Genomic DNA, 19,020 nt, shown 5'->3' with positions numbered 1-19,020 from the left:
TATACAATATTTAACATGCTAAACAATCACAAACATAATATGGTTAACCATAACGCTGTGGTGCTACCGGCTCGTGGTTCACACCATACGTATTTGAGTCATACTCTTTTATAGTGCTACCGGCTCGTGGTTCACACTTCGACGCTACCGGCTCGTGGTTCACGCCTCGTTTTATAGTGTTACCGGCTCATGGTTCACACTCGATGCTACCGGCTCGTGGTTCACATCTATTTTTATAGTGCTACCGGCTCGTGGTTCACACTCGATTCTACCGGCTCGTGGTTCACATCTATTTTTATAGTGCTACCGGCTCGTGGTTCACACTCGATGCTACCGGCTCGTGGTTCACGCCTCGTTTTATAGTGCTACCGGCTCGTGGTTCACACTCGATGCTACCGGCTCGTGGTTCACATCAATTTTTATAGTGTTACCGGCTCGTGGTTCACACTCGATGCTACCGGCTCGTGGTTCACATCTATTTTTATAGTGCTACCGGCTCGTGGTTCACACTCGATGCTGCCGGCTCGTGGTTCACATCTATTTTTATAGTGCTACCGGCTCGTGGTTCACACTCGATGCTACCATAACATCCACAAACAAATACGCCATAAATATGAACGCATAATTATTCCACTCACAATATTAACCCTTCGCCATTGGGGTTATATAATCCACATCACCCGCCCATGTGATAACGTACACACAAAGTGTGCACCTCGTCAAGGGTGGTCAACCAAAACGCACAACCGTGCTAATTGGACCTATACACAAGTCCATCAATCCACCTATATGTGAAGTGAGCTCTATGACCGAGAACCACTTCACCCGACCCGCACCCATCCTACACATACATATGCACATAGGATATTAACACTCACCTTGTCGCCTTGAAGAATGCCACCGAATAATCTGCAATCGCCGATGGAATGTACCTATTCCATTTATCAAATAACAAGTAACATAATTAGGGTAGATATACAAATCAACCCAAATTGACAACTAGTGCAATTTCGACCCAAATGCACTTCCAAGCACCAATCGCGCCCAAATTAACCAATAATCACTAACACAAGTGAGAATGGTCCTAATACACCAATTAAACCCAATCATAGGTGTTAAACACCTATCTTGCCCATAATGACACTTAAACCCTAATTTTGACCCAAAGGAGTCAACATCGCGTCGTTAGCGAGTTTTGACACCAAAACATATTTAACTCGGTTTTATACTTCAACTTAATCCATTTTAAGTTTATAAACCTTATTAGATCGACAATTGGGTCATAATCATCACCAAACCCTAATTTTGACTCTAGTCAAAATTAGTCAACCCAAATTCACCTAAAATGGTTCCAACACTTCCATAATCACTAAACCTAGTGATTAAACTCAAGACTAAAGCCTAATCAAGGCCAAATCGTCAACCAACCCAAAACCCGCCAAGTGACAAGAATAACTAGTCACCATAAACCCATTTCATCATCTAAGAGGGTTTCACAACAAATCAAACTCAAACCCTAACTTGAATATCAAATCTAACAAATGTAATTCGGAGTTTGAACTTACCAATACCACCAAAATGATGCCGTTGACGAGTAGAACAACTTTAAAACCCGAGCTTTGATGAGAATCCAACTCCTTCTTCTCCAATTCAAGCTCTCTCACTCTAGAACCCTTCCTCTCTCTCTAGATATGGATGAGAGTGTTTGTGTGGGTGAGAAATGAGCTCCAATGGAGTTCTAGATCAGTTTTGGTGACCCTAAACTGACCCTAAATGAAAAGACCAAAGTACCCCTCATTTAAACCTTTTAAAAAAGCTGAAAATTGCATCAGACGGGATCGAAGCGCCGCTCCATAAGGTGGAGCGTCGCTCCAACCTTCAGGTCAGTTTTCAGTTTCTTGTTTTGGCCATAACTTTTTGACCGTAGCTCCGTTTTCGATGAATCAAATATCGTTGGAAACGTAATAAGATTTTATTTCCAATGATAAGGCTTTGAAACACCAACTCAAACTTTATTTGGGGTTGAAAAGATACATACACACCTTGTCACTTCAGACAATGTCCAGTTTCCTTCGATGTTCGAGCAAGCAACACGTACGTGCTTCGTACACTTCATACACGCATCGTACACCATAAATACATTATGTACAATAAATATTTGAGTCTTACAATCTTGAAACCAACGATCGGCACCTACTGTGTTCCTCAATAATTATTTTTGTGTTGTTATCTGTATGCAGAAACCTACCTAATCACACAGATGATAAACACGAAGCAACACACAAAGGGTCCAAACACTTCAGCATAAAATCCCTGTAAGTATCGAATTATGATTTTTCATATGTTCTTACAGTTTGATAATAAGCTTTAATTGACTGTAAATACCGAATTATTTTTACAGTTCATCCCTACACCAACGAAACATATTAAAGACCCTACCTTCGATCGACGCCTTCTCCAGAATCCAGGTTCAGAAAAGTCCAAAAAATCAGTTGCTAACAACGCTTACGGATTAGTTTTTCTTATACTTTTGTTTCAATTTTCATGTTTTAATGAATAACATCTCTGGACTGTAATTGCTAACGTCTAAAACATCAGGATCTAAAATCGTAAACGGGTAGGTTTTCTATTGCATGTCATGTTCGATTTAAGAATCATACTTATGTTAACATAATAATTTTTTAGGTTTTAGAGCACGGGTGGGTATAATAATCTTCCGTTTTCAATAAGCTTGGGTATAATCATTTTTTGATATCTGTTGGGTTAACCCTAATATTCGTCTAATATGGTTTTCTTCGATACAAATTTTGTAACAGAAGATTTCAGATTAAGAGCGGATCTGCTGTTCTCCTATTTGTTTGTTTTTTTACGATTACTCTTCTTCAAATTTTAAGCATAATTTTTATTTTAAACATATATGCAGTTAGAAATAATGCAGGTTTTTTTTTTTTTTTTTTTTGGTTATATACACTTTGGTTATGATAAAAAGAAAGGTTTAATGTACAAATGGCATATGTTTAGGATTTGGGATAGAACCCTTCGTTACTAAGTTGTGATTTTCTTGCAGCAAAATCTGTAATAAACATTTTATTAGCGGGTTGGCTTGAGTATCTGATTGATATAGCTAAACCTCACATGGAAAATTCAACAGTTGTTGATAGTGTGACTGGTAAGAGCAAAGATATAAGGTATGCAGTTTCTTTCTCTCTTTTCTTCCTGACTATATATCAATTTTTAAGTATTATTGGTTACTAAAATGATGTTTAAGTTTTTAATTCAGGGTACGTACAAATTCTTGAACATTTCTGGAGCGTGGACAAGATGAAACAGTCCTGGCTATTGAAAAAAGGATTGTCGACTTCACCTTCTTACCCGTAGGTATGTTTTTAAACCACTATCAATCGTTTGTTTACTTATGAGTTATGTATTCAGTATTATCTGTATTACAAAACTACCTTTGACCCAACTAAAAGAGCTTACTTTGTTACTTGCACTCAAATCACTACCACATTTAGCTTCATTACTATTATCAGGTGGTCTTATGCTAACTGATTTAATTTCAATTCTAGAACATGGTGAAGGACTTCAAGTTCTATGCTACGAAGTAGGTCAGAAATATGAACCTCACTATCACAGTTTCAAACTTATTAGAACTTTGACATTGGTTCATTTGCATCAGGTAGAGACTATAATCATTTATGTTTGAAGTTTACTTCCTCATTCCACATCAATGATGTATGCACATGGTTAGTTGATACTAATTGACAACACTAAGATTTTAAAAATCACAAGTAACACTTATAATAATTATTTTTAAGAGTTGTGCAACGCACGGGCTCAAAACCCTAACGCTTAGTTGAAGTGGCATATGTGGTAGCACAATCAAAGGTTCTCGGAATGTATGGGTTGATTTAAATCACATTTTATCTTTAATTGGCCAAATAGGATTAAAAATATGCCTACAGAGGGTCGCGAATTGTATGTCCGTAAACCTGCTGAAAGACCTATTCCATCACGAGTACTGCTAAAGAAGTTTTATTTCCTTACAAGCTTTGATAGCTATTGAATATCATAGGAAGTAGGTCTATTATTTTCTTGGGGAGGGTGGTTTAGTTGACAATATGGATAAAATTTAAAATGTGGATCCATGACAGAATATCTAATCCAATCCATAATGTTTTATAGACAATAGGAATCCTTTTTAGTTGTCAGCTTCTCTTCAAAATAATATGTCATTAACAATTTGAAGTTAAACCTCATTGTATCAGAGCTATGCTAGAAGATGAAACTGTATGAGAAAAAGAGTTATGATGGAGAGACTTTATCGAACATCATTATTGTTGAAGGTTAGTAATTGTTAAACGTCATTATGTTATTCAGTTGTTATTTGAGACCTTAATTGTGATCCAGTTAGTTGAGTATAGTGTTCAAAGGCAAGAGCACCACTTCTGAGGCTGAATGTGTTTGGATCATTGAATATGATACATATGTGTTGCTGCTGGTAAGCAATTCTGGGACTTCCATTTAGTCGATGCTATTACAACAATAAGGATATTGTTTACTCCATTGCTTGTGTTTAGAAATGACAAATTGAGCCACATACTTTATAAATGGGCATTGTTTGACCTCAAATCATTAAAAGCATCGTTTGATAAAAACGATAAAAGAGAAACGGGTCGAATTGATCAAGGTGTAAAATCCGGTTCTCTTTATTCATGTTACTGATTGGTATGGGTATATGTTTTATATCATGCTTAATATGAATTGTCTCATGCTTCATATAAATATAATACTTAGAATATATAATGGAGCCACAAAAATTATTGTAATTGCAAATGTGACATCAAGTCAAATTCAATTCAAGGTTGCTTTAAAAGTATAAGATTCTTCGTATGTGGAATCAAAAGAGATATGGAAGGGAAAAAGTCATTATAGATTATCAGTTGAGTAACATAAATTCGTTTGTGGTCAGTTTTTCATATATTGTTTGTTAAACGACATTTTTATTCTGCAATTCAGAATTACATCATTGGATTTAATTTGTATATCAAATCATTTATAGTTTGTTTCAATTAATTTTTTTTAATCGAAACCCGCGAATCCGCGGGTCTTAAGCTAGTAGTAGATTATATTAAAAACAAAATAGTAAAATGGACGGTAAAAGTGAAATGGAGGGAGTAACACAAAAGAAGAAAATGTGTTACAAATGAAATTGAAATAAATACTTTTCTATGTTATTCAATTCTTTTCTTTCTTTTTCTTTTTTGTTGTTGAAAAAACTAACAAGATATACAAGATCGAATAACAATCTAAAAGATCGTGTGAAATATGACTACAATTTATGTTATATATTGATATTGACGACACATATTTTTTTAATTAATATATTATCTACACATCTATATAAAATTAATTGTAATTTGTTGATGTGTCAACATGTTATCAACTGTTGCTTATAACGTAGTATCAAGAGTTGAGGATACGAAGTGTGTTCTTGAAGGAAAAAGTGACTTTTGACAATCAAAACTTGGATGGTAGCTATTTTGGTTAAATCAGTTAGAGAATTTGGTGATCACTCGGTACCACGTTTCATTATACGAGAAAGAAAAGAATGAAAGACAAATAACAGTTTAAATACCAGTTTATAATTTTATAAATTACATTAAAAGAAATCAAAGAAAATGTAATAAGTATCAAGATGAACTTAAACAGGCTTATTGGATTACGCTTGAAAAGTTAATGGAGAAAAAATATGATGTGGTAGATGAAGATGGTGAAAGATCTTTCATTAGGGTGGAAGGTAAACTGATTAATTCGAAGGCACTTTCGAAACAAATTGTGAGGAAGGGGTTTAAGGTTAAGAAAATAGGTAATATGAAAGGTTAACGTTGAAGGTTTATGAAGTTTTTTGGTTTCTTAGTTCTTTGATGTTAGCTTGTTAGGTTGCTTGTAGTGGTTGTTTAGTCTTGTGGGCCTCGTTGCCTCAGTTTGTATCTTTGTTGCGGGTTTTCATTTTTTTGATGAAGCTCGAGTTTTATAAAGTTATAATTTTTTGCCAAAAAAAAAAAAAAAGACGAAGATGGTGAATTCTCTACCTCAGAATCAGATTCATTTAGGGCCAAGGTTGGAGAATTCGGATCTCGGGGAGATCTCGTTTCGACTTTTTTAGGGAGATCTCGGCATCTCGGAATAATCTCGGGGAGATCTCGGACGTTGACTTACGTTGAATTTATGGGTTTTTTAATAGAAATATACATAAAAACATAAATATATGTATATTTATATACATTTTTATGTGATTTTACAAAAATATCCGAGAAATGAGCGGAAAAATCTTAAAAATTACGAATTTTATAAGAAAATCTTACAAATTAGCAAGAAAATCCGAGAAACCGTGGCTTTGACTAAGTTTGACCCCGTTGACCGATAAATCTCGAGAGATGAACATCTTGTCTCGGTTGCCTTCTAAAAATGAGATATCGGGGAGATCTCGTGTAACACCCGCGTTTTGGGCCTAGATTAAATGATCATTATACCCTTGGGTATAGTGTAATTAGTGATTTTAATAATTATATGTTTATAATTATTTGGTCGTTTAGTTTAGACCAGTTTGTGATAAGGGTCACAGAACAGGTTCGTTTGTTGAATTTGGACTCCGTTAGGGCCTCCTAACGAAGTACGAAAGAATTCAGATAACTGATAAATACCCGTGTGTGATGGGGTATTGTGTATTAACTTAAATATGTAAGCTTGAGATCAACCTTTTCTCTCATTTTCTTGAACCTTCCAAATAAACAACCCGTACCTAATTTCTCACTACTTGAAACCCTAATTTAATCTAAGCTAGAATTGGATCAAGAGACTTTAAGGAGTGATTATTATCTTACTTGTGATCATCTAATCAGGTTTGTTTACTTGAACCATACTTTGATTGTTAGAAAAATGGGTTTTTGTGTTCTTGAATAGAAGTGTGCTTTTTTAGCTTGAATCTTGTTGAATTATGTTTGTTAGTGTTAATTGATGTTAGAAATAGGTTGTATATATGTTTAGTAGCTTCCATGTGCTTAAAATTTGATCAAAAACACTCAAAAATCGAGTTTTGGGAGAAAAATGCTCAAAATCAGCGAAGTAGTTCGAAACCCAGTTGCTACAGTATTTTGCTAAATTACCGAGTTGCTACAGTGTCACTATTTGCTACAGTACCGAGTTGCTACAGTGTCACTGTTTGCTACAGTACCGAGTTGCTACAATGCCACTATTTGCTACATTACCTTTTATTAAATTGAAACGGGCGTAACTTTCAAAACGTAACTCCGTTTTTGATGAATAAACTATCGTTAGAATCGTAATAAAGAATACTTTTCAATAGTGAACTTTTAAGAAACTAGATCAAACTGTTTTTAGGTCGGAAAAGGAGTTTTAGTGTGTATGTCGTGTTTTGCACGCACCTGTATGCCATTATTGAATGGAGTCATGATGTAGACTTATAAAATTATGAATATATGGTGTTATGACCTAGTTTATAGTATGATTTGATTATACTATTGATTGAGATATGTATATTGACTTCGTTGTGTTGTTCTCATGTGATAAGAACAAAGAAGAAGCTCAGAAGTAAGATAACTGAGCTGTAGCTGGTAATCGGTGAGTGGGATTATCTCCGGGTGTAGTATAGAGTAGCAATTTGTGCTACTATGTTATACTGTTTTAGTTGCTATGCTTAGTAGATATGTTGTAATAATGATCATTGTAGAGTTGTCATGCTAGTCGTAGGGACAGTTGTTCGTAGTGGTAGTTGCTTAACAGTTGTGTGCACAAGTTGTAGTTGCCTGTTGGAACCTATTGTTGTTAGGTTCAGCTCAGAGAGGTCAACCTTGTTGTGGTTGAGTCCAGTTGGCTACTGTTTGTTGAGTATAGTACTGAATGACGCATCACCTGCGTGTGGATTTACTATACTGGAGATTCAGTAGTAAGGACTTTCGGTAGACGCTAGACTGATCAGCTAGTGGTCGTGTGCTCGTACAAGCCGCCGAGTCTCTAGTTGGAGCATAGTTGCTAGTCGATTGTTGCCAGTTGATAGTTGCTAGTTATTAGTTGTCAGTTGCCTGTTATTTATTGTTGTAGTTGCTGTAGTTGTACAAGTTGGTACTGTATGCTAGATCTGTTAGATGATTCCATTCACTTAGCCTCGTGCTAACCCTCCTCACCTCCTCCCTTGCAGGTTTTGGATATTAGTGCTGGTAGGGACGGGCTTCGGGTTGACGATATGTTTGACAAGACGAACTCTGATGTCTTAACTTTTATAAATATGTAACTAGTTGTTTAACGTAACACCGGTGGTTTGTAATAAGTAACTAGCTAATGATTTGTGATAATCATGTTTGTAATTAACTAAGGGTATTTATGTGAATTAAGACTTCCGCTGTGATTTAAAAAAAAAAATCAGGGTGTTACATCTTGGGAGATTTACAACACTGTTTAGGACTAAGTGGTTGTAAATAGTTTTTGGTTGTGGTTCGGGATATGAGGTTTCAAGTAGTGGATTTTGATTGTGGTCTTACAGTTGTGTTTCTTCTTTGCTAACATGTTTGCATTTCACTATACCACCACCTGATTAGATTGTTATTTGATCGTATTTATTAGGTTTCTCAGTGTCACTGTGATATGCATAGTTAGTTTTTTCATCGGTTTACATGTTTTCTATTGGATGATTGTCGTTGAGTGGTCATGTGTGATGTTGACTTTGACGACAATAGCTTCTTAGATTGGTCAATAGAAAATTTTACACGCTGACGATGCTTTTTGTTTTAGTATATAGTATACTCAGAATTACTCCCTCCGTCCCAAAATAATTTTACACGCTGACTTTTTTAGTCTTTTTTCTTCAACTTTGACGTTAAATATCTTTCTTTGTGTTATATAATATCGAATGAAAGTTATACTAAATGAAAATACATTCGAAAATCAATTAATTCATATAAATTTCATCATATATTCTATATCAAAAACCAACAAATATTTAAAGTCAAAACTTAATAAATTGCTTTGAAAAGTCCAACATGACAATTATTTTGAGACGGGGGAGTAGCACCGAATATTTACAAACACTCATTACATTTTTTGAAATAATGGTTAATAGAACTGAACTAGTGTTCGAACCCTCGCTTCGCGTCGGGGTTCGTTTTCAATGTATTATATTGCGTTTAGTTTGTAAAATTATTTCGTGGCTAAAGATGATATCGTTGAAGCGCAATTCGATTCGAACTAAAAGGTATAATCCGTGAAAGATTTAAATGTTATTTTAAATTAACAATATATGTACATCTCCGCGTTTCACTATGGAATGTCGACTTTTAAAAATTTAACGCAAAATCGACGTGTATGAAAAGTACCTCAAATATTTAGCGTTTTTAAAAAAGCGTCTGTTTTGCGTATAGTTAGTGACATTGTGCTCCTAAAATTATTTCGAGTTTAACGATGGTGTCAGAAAAATTTAACTCGTTGCGAGCGAGAAGATATGGCCCGTTGAATATTTGTGTGGAGTTTATTTAAAATTTTTTATGAAAATGAGTATTTGACACTTTGGGGGGTTGATTTTAATATTTGAACAAACTATGGGGGCTTTTTTGAAAAAAAGGTGGGAAAAGGGAAAAAAGTAAAAGGACGAAAATGCCCCTGGTGACTATTAATCGTTTTTGTCTATTAGGTAGTATATAAAGTATGTGGTCGATTTATAATGAATGAGAAGTTTAATGGTTAAAGTATAAAATGTTAAAAGTTGGTGGTAAATTTATAAAAGCTATAAAGTTAACTATTATATATTTTGAGGCTAAAATGTAAATAAGTAAAAGATTAGGGGTAGTTTGTGAAATTTGTGAGGTTTACTATTCACTTTGGCTATACTTTTTAGTTTGTGACAAATTTATGAAAGATATAAAGTTAACTATTATATATTTTGAGGCTAAAATGTAAATAAGTAAAAGATTAGGGGTAATTTGTGAAACTTGTGAGGTTTATTATTCACTTTGGCTATACCTTTTAGATATATAGATATAACTAGTTGTGGAGCCCTCGTTTCGCGCCGGGGCTCCGTTTTGAATGTGAGTTAAAAAAAAGTCTTTCCTTTTGTGAATCTATTTTGTAAAAAAGAATTTTTTTTCGACATCTAACATTGAAGGGTTGTTCCTTTTGTGAAAGTTGCTTGTTTTAGTGTTAAAGTTAGTTGATATATTTTGTAAAAAAGAATGTTTTTCGACATCTTTTGGTAGCATTGAAGGGTTGTTCCTTTTAAGAAAGTTGTTTCTTTTATCGTTGGAGACAAAACAAATGTAGCACAGTAGTGGCCTATGTGGATCCTACTGTTTGAGCGCAGTGTACAAGTCGGTAAAGCGTGGTGGGTGTTATTATTCAGTATTTTTGGTGTTAGTGATGGGATAAATAATAATTTAAAATGTAGGTATAAAGTGGGGGTTCGATTTGTATTTTAATGGAAGTTAGGGGGTTAGAATATAGGTATAAAGTGGGGGGTTCGATTAGTATTTTAATGGAAGTTAGGGGGTTAGGTTTGTAAAAAATGAAAAATTGAATAGTACTGTTCATAACAAATAAAACAAATTTTGTCTATTAGTTATATTGGTAATTAACCGCCCTATAAACTCCTAAAGCATTTAGGCAAGATTACTTCCATAAAAATTAGGGAGTAATCAATAGATACTCCGTACATATTTATCTGGCCAACCAAGAGATTTAAATTCTGACTCTCATAGGAATCAGTTGTACATACGTCATACGTGTGTAGTTTGTACATAAACTAAACAACGCAACTTAAGTTATGAAAATGTCGTTTTAAAAGACAAAAAGGAATATTCATTTGCAGCTTTTACACGAGAGATTTGTCGTTTCAAAGAAAAAGAGTGTCATTTTCATTTGTAAAGTCTAGCATTGTTAAAAAGTAAACCCATAACTTCTTGATTAACGAATAACTTTAATACCACTATGAAGGACCAAAAAAAAAAAAAGAAGAGAAAAAAAAAAAGTAAAAGAAACAAGATTGATGAGCGACAAAACCGTTATTTCTCGTAACAAAATCTAGGTTGACAAGTAGTTCGTTAACCACATGTTGTGGTTCTAACTGGTACAACAAATATTAATGAAATTAGGTATCCAACTCATTTCCAGACCATATTTATGGTTGCTTTTCTAATCATTAGTTGATGATCTGTCTGGCAAACCAAGCAGAAAAACTTAGTAATGCATCTCTCTTTTATTCTCGATTAAGTCTGATTTTCAACAAACAGATAAATGTCGTTGAAAAGAAACAGATCATTTAAACAGAGCGAACCATATACGTATATCTACAGAAATACGGAGTACCATCTAGATGTTTATTGTCAAACAGCAGTATCCATTGGCTTTTATATTCTTTGTGATCCAGATGGAATACGTATATCTTCATTAACTGAATCCATCTTCAAGTCCATTACCTAATAGAAGTAAGAAAAGGCATATATAAATCTATTAAGATCGAACATAGAAATAACGCCATGTTAACAAACTTGGCAATAAAATTAAAGAAGAAAATATTGATAAAATTATTTTACGCATTTTTTTAGAAATCTTAGTTCATTACTTCCATAGCAGACATGGCCGCAAAAGATTAAAATTCTCACCATAGATGAGCTCCCACCTCGAAGATCTACAGATGCACTGATAAACCTTGATTAGTTATGTAAAATCAGTATAATTAGTCTCAAACTATTAAAGCCGAAGTGTCAAATATGTTTTGTATGCCATGTTTTCACTCAATGGCTTTCGTTTTATATATTGTAATCATACATACAAGACTCCCCCTGTCACATGAAAATAGCAACATTTGATTCTACTTGATAATTGACAATTATAATGATACATGTAATACTCCCCCCTTTCAGGAGGAAAAAAAAAAAAAAAACAAAAAAAACAAAAACTTTTTAGTATCAACTGATATGTACTTGATTATGTCACATAATTTCTACAGTGACAGTTCTAAAATGAGAGTACTAGTAAACCATTGGGGTTTTCAAACGAGAAAGTTTGCGAGTTGGGGCATTTAAATTTGGGCCGGGCGGATCAAATACTGGATTCAAGCCATGTTCGTTAAAAATGAAATGACAAATTCACCCCCAAAGTTTTGGGTTTTGAAAATGGGCAATATCGTTTTTAACGAGGGGAAGGTATCTGCAACGTTGCTACTGAAAACTGTTTCACGTTATACAATAAAGTATTTTTTATTTGGTATAGATGACACGCACATTGCAACAGAAAATTATTTGCAAACCGCTTTATAAATTAAACAGTTAACGCGTTATATTTTAGCCCAAGATGCTATCAAACCTAATGGGCTTACATAAATAAATGGCCTTTATAGAATATGGGCTAAATACATAAAGGGTTAAAACCAAAAATAGGCTACAAACTTACACAAATGTACCGATGTCGCCCACAAACCCATTTCCGTCCTACTGTCGCCTACAAACTTATAAAAAATGTACCAATGTTAACATTTTGTTACGGGTTACCTGCTGAACCGGTAAACTTAATTATTTAACTTATTTTTTTCATTTTATATATCCCGATGTCGCCCATATACTTTCAATTGTTTTCCGATGTCGCCCATATACTTTCAGTTTATGTTCCGATGTATCATCGACGTGTCATGACTACCTAGAAGCCACGTCATCATTTGTTTTCGTTACAGGTAAAAAAAGTATAGTGGGCGACATCAGCACATTTTTTTATAAGTTTGTAGGCGACAGTAGGACGTAAATGGGTTTGTGTGCGTCATCGGTACATTTGTGTAAGTTTGTATCCTATTTTTGGCTTTAACCCATACATAAATGGATAAGTAATCTGGCTAAAAGCCCCCCGCAGTTGGAGCGGGAGATTTGAGAACGCTCAAACTGGACCGGAACTCATCAAACGGGACAGTGGGAAGCCCTTTGGTGAAGATGTCGGCATACTGATATCGAGAATGAACATGTAGAACGTGAACGTGTCCCCTCGTCACTAAATCACGAACAAAATGAATATCAATCTCTATATGTTTGGTACGCTGGTGCTGAACCGAGTTCCCTGACATGTAAACTGCACTCACATTGTCGCAATACACAATGGTGGCGGAGAACAAAGGACAATGGAGCTCACAGAGAAGATTACGAAGCAAGCATGTCTCAGCAATGGCGTTAGCAACACCTCGATACTCCACTTCGGCACTGAAGCGAGATGGTGTCATCTGTCGTTTAGATGACCACGACATGAAATTATTACCCAAAAATACACAATATCCTGAGGTCAAGCGACGAGTAGTGGGGCACCCTGCCCAGTCAGCATCTGAGTATGCCGTCAGAGATGTGGTAGAGGATGCGTAAAGCTTTAGACCAAGGTCAAGAGTACCCTATATATATATATATATATATATATATATATATATATATATATATATATATATATATAATATTATATATTATATATTATATATTATATATATATATACTTAAAGTAAACACACAATTGAGTGACAAATCCCATCAACTTTCAATCCTAGCCATCCAAATTGTTGATCTCCACCAATCTTAACCATACAAATAGGATAATAATCTTAATCACGTGATTAGTTATATAATTATAAAAGATGCTGACCAAACTACCCTTAATCAAAAACAATAGCACGGCATTTTTTTTATTGTTTTTAGGGTTCAATAAAAAAAACGTAGCTCTCTCCTCTTCCATCGACACACGAAGTGCAAGCGCAAGTTCGGGATCCAGATTTGTTTCTACACCAAATATGTTAAACAACAATATTAATCGGATGTTGTTATATTTCCGGATTCCGAATCCGATGTATTAGAGATCTTACAACTGATTACAAATGTAATCAAAGAGCTAGGGTTCCTATATTCATGTTCCGTAAAATTATGACAAGTGATGGAACCAAAACGTGTCGATCGATTAAAATTCGATTTCCAGATTAAATCCAATTTTTTTTTAATCTTAGTTGCTTAAATCCAATCAATTGAGTTCGTTTCTAATGGTTAGGTATTTGGTAATTATGTCTCTGATTTTTGTTATAGTGAAGAAGCAACAGATGGTTTGCTAATCGGTTCACGAAATCAAATTCAGTCACAAATCCTCTGCTGATATAGGTTATTAATCGATTCAACCAGGTAAAATCAAAATCTAAGATCATTCGATATATATCAGCGGCAACGGTAGAAGATCTTGAAGACATCGGTTATGAATGGTATATAATTTTTATAAATACCTCATAATACGATTCTTAAGCAAGTTTCTTTGATTTCGTTTTATATTATTAAACCCTTTGTAACACGTGTACAATTTGTTCAATTTATTGTTTACTGAAATCGGGATTGCTTGAAAATAACAAAATGATGTGTATTGTACACCAAGTGTTTGATGAAATTGCTCAATGGAATTTGCTTGAATTTCAGAGGTCTCAGTTCTCAAAAAGTAGATCAAAAGGTTAGTTTTCTTAATTGATTTTGTCTACTTCTAAATACGTGTAGAGTTTTATATTATTGATGTATTTTCAATTGTATGCAGTATGCTCAAGATCAAGGGTTTTTCCGGACAGGCAACATGTGTTTCGAAAAAAGAATAAGGTAAAGGTGAGGTTTTGTTGTTTTATTTATTGTTTTTGAATAATTGTAAACTTGTGGGGAGTGGCAGTTATGATTGGTTTCACTTCATATTTATGAAAATTTGCCAAATTTTGGGTTTATGGGTTACTAATAGAACACATGTATGATACGTGCCCTTAATGTGCAGAGCGTAAAAAGACACCTTTTCTTGAACTAATTAATCAATGGTGGCATCTTTGCTCTTCATCTATAGGTATTCCGAACTATCTTTTAATTTCAATCTTTTTATAGTTTCATTTAGATTTGCTATCGTTATAAATCTGCTTATATGACTTGGTGTTTGATTTAGAATTGCTATCTTTTAATTTCAGCCTCACTTGGAATCAGATTGGCCTCCAAATATTGTGAGATGGCCATTATGAGCATTGGAACTGAGAGTCTTCTTGTGTGCTCCCTTTGTGAGAAAAAAATGTAATAGTACTCTTTTGTAACACTATTTATCTGTAATATGTATTTGTATTATGTGTTTATTAAAAATCGTTGACATACACCGTTATCTTCATTTATGGTTAACGCTTGACCTACATGGATGGTATAAATTTTCATTTATAGTATATGTTTTCATTTATCTCAAATCAGCTGGCCTTTATCATCTTCATTCTTCAAACCCTAATTTACCTCCACTACAGGTAACCTAACTATTCAGTCAATCATTTTTCACTAATTTACTTGATACGAGATAAAGTATTTATATTTTTTATTCAATTTGATAACAGGAATTTGGGCTTTTTGGAAATAACAATGCCGGTGAAGGTTCAAGACTAAACAGGGATTCACAGAGGAGTGTTGCAGACACAACTACTCCTTCTGCGTGTTTACATTCATCGAGCTTTACGAAGTACACTAATAGTGACCTGCAAGTGTCTCCCAGTGAGTTTAGCTCTGGGTTACTAGATCTTAATTCCTTTGATACCGAGCTCTTAACCGAGGTATGACCTATTCAGTTTACAAATATATGCATAGACCATATGGTAGATGTTTGAAATATGTGCATAAATATTATCAAAAGTTCTCATGTATGAATCCAACTTAAACGTTTATTATGTCTATAATGTCCATATTGCTACTCTTCATGTAAACAGGTGTCACATCACCCGTTTACAAGTGATAGTAAGTTGTATGTATTCACTTTAATGTTGATTAAATATATAATATCGATATATGTTGTATGTGCAGGTTCATATTGAAAACAACTTGAATTTGCTCCTTTGTATGGCGAAGGTTTTGATGATGCCAATGCTTATTCATTAGCCAACAAGTTTGTTAATATTTCTTGTAGTCCGACCGGGAACAATGCTCTTAAGACTTCTTTGCGGATAAAGATAAGTCGAGCAATGTTGTTAAATTAAAGTTGTACGTAAACGACCACTTAATAAGAATGAACTTGCAAAAAGGGAGGAAGATATCATTCATATATGTGGAAGATATCATTCATATAAATGATAATTCAAGGTAAAGTATTTGGTATGGTATTAATTTAGAATGAAAAAATTTACGGGCTAGACTGCTGGGTGGACTATTGAGGTCTTAGTATGGTGTTTGGTTATGACTGAACCCTCAGTTGGGTTGGATTAGGCTCCTGCTATATCGGAGCTTTGGGGATTCTCAATGGGTTTTTGGGTCTGAATTCTGAAGGGCACGGGCTCTGAGACCAAGTACCCATTTGACTTTGTTGAAGGTGACTTGGAAAAGTTTTTTTCACAACTAACTTCATATTATTATGTTACTATCTTCATATTTTTTTCACAATATTTTTCATTTTCAACGCTTAAAAAAACTAATAGCTTATAATGGGTTTCTTTTAGAAATATACCTGGTTTGTGTTCAATTTACATATTTAGTATGGTTATTTGCATTTTGTGATAGGTTTCTTTAAGCCTTTAAAATGTGTAGCATAAAGTGGTTGACATCATATGACCAATGTAGCAATACTGGAGGTGATAACATGGGCGGGTCAGTCTGGTATCATAAGTAAATTGATCAGTCCTTTATGTTGTGCTGTAGAATTTATTATTTTGATCGTATATCGGTTAGTTATACTATTGTTCAACAGGATAACTCATGTACTTTGTGCTTATTATGATGCTAGCTAATGTTTGTGATGCTGTCATTTATAGCTACTAATTATATTGTATGTCATTTTATTTTAGTCCACTGTTTTCGTCTTTCTTATGTTATCTACTATAATTATACTACACTGTATTAAATTCAACAATTGTGGGCAATGATCCTCTACCAACATCAGTTGTACATGATGCCCTACCTTCTGACTTTGTGCATTCTAACAACACTGCAACATCGCCCTCTGAAACTGAATTTATGTGCGCGGTAGTAATCAAATAGGTAAATTTTCTCAACTTTATGTTTTAATTGGGTGATTTTGTTCTGGTGATTTTTCAGTTTCGCTCGACGAATGCTTATAGTTTTTTGAGGTGATTTAATGTGTTAATATTAAATTTTATTGTTTTTATGTTGGTACGTGGTCCGTATCACATACTAATTGTTGCATGGTTGTAACCGATGTCTTTGTGTGGCTATGTTTTGGTGTGTTGTATAGGTAAAACTTTTGAATGTATTGGATTGGGGAATGAAAAATCAATTTGCGTATTACAACTTTTCATTTTTAAAATCACCTTCCAGTGGATTAATTTTAAGGTACTTGAATGTGTGATTACTATTTTCTAATCTAAATATGTTTTTCTTCATGTAATGATGTATACTAAAAAATTAGCATGTGTTAGAAATTTACAGGTTATGTGCTATCTGATATGTATTTGCCAAACTTTGTGACTCCTCGAGCTTTTTCTTTCTTTTTTTTTCTTTTTTTTTCCTTTTCGCTTAAGGGTGTATACCCGATGAATAAAATACATATTCTTGACCTTATGGAATGTGGATTATAAACAACCACATGGATGTTAAGATTGCTAATGAATTTTTATACAAAGTAACTAAATAGTTGCTTATTGAAGGTAGAAAATGTATTTGTTTTATTAGTTTCATATTGGTGCATCTTCGAGCCTATAGTAGTTTGATTACTTATATATTTGTTACTTTTATGGTCTAAGTTCAAACTAATTTATATGTATCTGTTTACTACATGTATGTTATTGACTTTGTTCATAATAATAGCACGCTATGGGTTTACTACATTTAAAGTTGTGATGTTGTTCACTAATTCAGGTGCCAGAGCTGTGAACATGTTATGTTTGGAGGTTGTTGTATGGAACACGTATATCATCATTTGTGTGCCCGTTTTAGTCAATTGTAGAGGTGGCACTTTCAACCCATTAATAAAAACAGGTCAGTTTTGGTCAAATTTAAAAACTTTGCTATAAATGTAACCCATCAAGTAGGTCAAACTGATTGCAAGTTGTTATGTAATCTGTTAAATCGATTTAATAAAACCTGGCCTGATCATTTTGACGCATATAAAAGTTACCCATTTCGGCATGTTTATTAACCCATATATAGTCTATAAAGCATTCTGATCTGTATGATGTGTTACAGACCATGACAAACTTCGTGCCACTTCACAAGCTACAGGCTCATGTAGGTGGAATTCTTACATGTCTCCTTTCACCCGAGTTTTGTGAGCCTCAACGGTTAGATCTCTCAAATCTTTTGTGGTGTTACCTTAATGATATCATAGAGTTTTTAGAGTCTGTTACCTTAATGTCTCCTTTCACCCGAGTTTGTTCGCTTTCATTTAAGAAATATCTTGCTAACATTTTTATAATTTATTTGTTAAGTGTTCACTTTTGTTGTTATGTTCAAGTGATTTTATGTTTTTTAGTTGGATTGTTTTAAAGTAATTTATGTTTTCTGAAATATGGTTCTTCTAACTAATTTATTTGATGATGCATTTTACTTACATATTAATCGTTGTTTTTATCTTTGTGTTTCTGACATTTTATTGTTTGAAAATTAGGAATTTTGATTTGATGATTGTGGACGTAAATTTGTTTCAATTCACATATACCACTCAAAGCAATTTCATCCAGAAGATATGTGAATAGATCTAAAGAATTGCATAATAACCGGAGCTAATTCTGGGATCGGTTATGCCACATTGCGACTGCACATGGCCTTGCGTCGAGGTGCTTTCACTTTTCACCGTTAAGGGTTTGGAATCTGGAGTTGGATTAAGACAAGGTTGTGTTGATGGATTTGGGCGATAATAAAATAAATATATGATTTATATTCATTTTGCGGAACTTGCTAAATCTCATTTATACTATGTAGCTATTCTGATTATTTATTTTTATTGTTATATTTGGTTTTGTTGAAAGCAGTTGCATTCGAAGAGGAAAATGAGAATAATGTC

At 34.0% G+C, this 19,020-nt stretch overlaps 1 long non-coding RNA gene across 1 annotated transcript; it reads left to right on the top strand.

Moving 5' to 3' along the window:
- Window positions 1-17,889: 17,889 nt before the first annotated feature.
- LOC139852759 (uncharacterized) lies at window positions 17,890-18,750 on the top strand. The gene is made up of 3 exons (XR_011761172.1): window positions 17,890-17,996; window positions 18,204-18,298; window positions 18,625-18,750. It is a non-coding gene; the product is annotated as an uncharacterized lncRNA (long non-coding RNA).
- The last annotated feature ends 270 nt before the right edge of the window (window positions 18,751-19,020 follow it).

Source organism: Rutidosis leptorrhynchoides, chromosome 6 (assembly GCF_046630445.1).
Source record: "Rutidosis leptorrhynchoides isolate AG116_Rl617_1_P2 chromosome 6, CSIRO_AGI_Rlap_v1, whole genome shotgun sequence".
Taxonomy (NCBI): Eukaryota; Viridiplantae; Streptophyta; class Magnoliopsida; order Asterales; family Asteraceae; genus Rutidosis; species Rutidosis leptorrhynchoides.
The sequence above is the reverse complement of the archived record's forward strand: the minus strand, read 5'-3'. Positions and strand labels throughout refer to the sequence as shown.